Here is a 2,606-nt window from a genome sequence, read left to right on the forward strand (position 1 = left end):
CCCATGGAGGTCGGAATTGCGTGTCAGATCCCCTAGAACCGGGGTTACAGATGGTTGTAAGCCGCCATGTGGGTGCTGGGAATCAGACTTGGGTCCTCTGAAAGAGCAGTCAGTGCTCTTAACTACTGAGCCATCTCTCCAGCCCTCTAGAGACTTTTCAGTGGAAATTTTACACCCTCAGCACCTCCTCATTGACTTCTCCAAGCCTTTGGTTTGTCTTCACTGGTAACTTGACTGACTGTAGAATCACTTGGGAGATGGAGGCCCACCTCTGAATATGTCTGCAAGGACTTTCTTTTTTTGTGGGAGCGTGGGGTAGGGGGGGAGTAACTTGGCTTGCTCAGCTCCCGTGAGGGACATCACTGGTAGTATGTCTCCCCTCCCTGTGACGGATGCCTCACAGACTCCGCTGGAAGAGGAGAGCGTCACCAGGCCTTGGGTTTCAGGCACTCTTCTCTCCAGCCCTTCCTTCTCATCTTCAAAGCTGAATGACGTTGCTTTTCCTACGTCTCTGTCACTGAATGCATGTGCCGTCTCAGCCGCTTCCATTGAAACTGACAAAATGACCAATGCTAGCCACTTAAGAAGAAAGGGTGTACTTTGGATCATGGTTTGGAGTGGAAAGACACAGTGGATGGGGCCCAGCAGGCAAAGGCCCTTGACCCCGAGACTGAGGAACGAGAGCAAGGCCAGCCTGGTTTATCCTGTGAATTCTAGAACATCCAGAGCTTCGTTTTAGGACAACTTCTTCTGAGAACAAACCATTTCACCCTGCAGGAAGCTCCTTAAGCAGGGAGGTAAACAACTCAAAATAGCTTCAGACTCACTATGCCAGAGTAAGCAATAAAGCTGAGAGTCCAACCTGTTAAGCCGCCTGCAGGCTGTGCAGTGGGCTCCAGGGTTCCAGGTTTTGTGAGCTGTCACTCATGCTGGGGGGGGGCATTGGTTATCCAGCTGTCTGAATCATTTCCACTCCTGTAAGTCACCCCAATAAAACTTATTGGTTCACCAAGTTAGATTTCTGTACTTTGGTCTATCATAGGCTCCCTATTAAATGTATGGGGAATTAAATGTGTATGTCCTACACCTTGCCTCACTTTCCTTAAAATATGTCTACTGTGACTTTCAGACTCACGGCTACCCGCTGGTGGTGCTGGCGGCGGGGCTGCTCCTGGAGGCCAGTGGCCAGGAGCTCCCGGGCAGGACGCCCTGGCTGTGCCAGACCCTCATGACGGGCGTGATGCCTCGGACACCCGTGCACGGATGCCCTATTTTAGCCTAGCGAAGACTTAAACATCTGCCTTCCCAAATGTGCATAATATATCACAGTTCCTTCAAAGGACACCAGCAGTGTGCTGTTGTAGTCAAACCCAGAGTGGTGAGAAATACACTGATCCTTTTAAACTCGGCTGGAGAGACTTGAAAGGTCTGTAGGAAGACATTACAAAGGAGCTGTGCATCTCCACCAAAGACCTGAGGGACATGTCCAAATACTAACTACTTCGATAGCAAAGGTTATTGTGGTACTAATAGCCCGAGCATGTAACATTCATCATAATAACTCCCGAGATGTGCAAGCCAGCCAGAGCACCATAGCCTTAATTGCAGAAATGATCCACACGACTAGTCTGGTTTGCAATGACGTTATTGACGATGCAAGTTCTCGAAGAGGAAAACATACAGTTAATAAAATCTGGGGTGAAAAAAAAGGCTGTTCTTGCTGGAGATTTAATTCTTTTTGCAACTTCCGTAACTCTGGCGCAGATTGGAAACATAGGCGTTATATCTATTTTAACCCACGTTATTGACGGTTTGGTGCATGGTGAATTTCTTCAGCTAGGGTTGAAAATAAATGAGAATGAAAGGTTTGCCCACTACCTTGAAAAGACCTTCAAGAAGACGGCCAGTCTGATTGCCAACAGTTGTGAAGTGGTCTCTGTCCTGGGCTGCCCTCACCCAGTGGTGCATGAGATTGCCTATCAGTATGGAATAGCTTTTCAGCTCATAGGCGACATATTGGACTTCACCTCCTGCTCTGACCAGATGGGCAAGCCAATATCTGCAGACCTGAAGCTAGGCTTAGCCACCGGCCCTGTCCTGTTTGTTTGCCAGCAGTTCCCAGAAATGAATGCTATGCTAACATTCTGGCAGGTCGCTTTGCCAGGGGATGTGGACAGAGTCTGATGATATGTATCACAGAGTGATGGTGTGCCACAGACAACCTGCCTCACCCAGAGTAGTGCGGAGATCAGGAGACTTAGACCACCCACAGACAGGGATGCCCTCGTCCGGCTTTCAGAAAGTGTGCTCACAAGAGATAAATGACAATCCTTCCTGTTCTTTCCGGCAGCTATTTTACCAGACTGTGCCTAATGAATTTTGTGAAACACTGTTTGCTTTATGTGCAGATAATCAAAAATCACATTAGGAAATAATTTCAACCTTATGGATGGACAATTTTTTTTTATTGGCCGAGATTTTCAGAAAGCCTTTTAAATGTAATTAAACCGGTGTCACTACAGTCAATTCTACTCGAGGTGTCCTGACGGTTGTGTGTGCTGCTGCTTACCCTGTTAATGCCCACACGGAAAGCCATTGCACAAATA

The 2,606-nt window shown here is 47.9% G+C and overlaps 1 pseudogene; it reads left to right on the plus strand.

Annotated features, from left to right (window-relative positions):
- Nucleotides 1–1,610: 1,610 nt before the first annotated feature.
- LOC125409683 (all trans-polyprenyl-diphosphate synthase PDSS1 pseudogene) lies at nt 1,611–2,325 on the plus strand (annotated as a pseudogene).
- Nucleotides 2,326–2,606: the final 281 nt, after the last annotated feature.

This window comes from Myodes glareolus, chromosome 1 (genome assembly GCF_982192425.1).
Source record: "Myodes glareolus chromosome 1, mMyoGla1.1, whole genome shotgun sequence".
Classification (NCBI taxonomy): Eukaryota; Metazoa; Chordata; class Mammalia; order Rodentia; family Cricetidae; genus Myodes; species Myodes glareolus.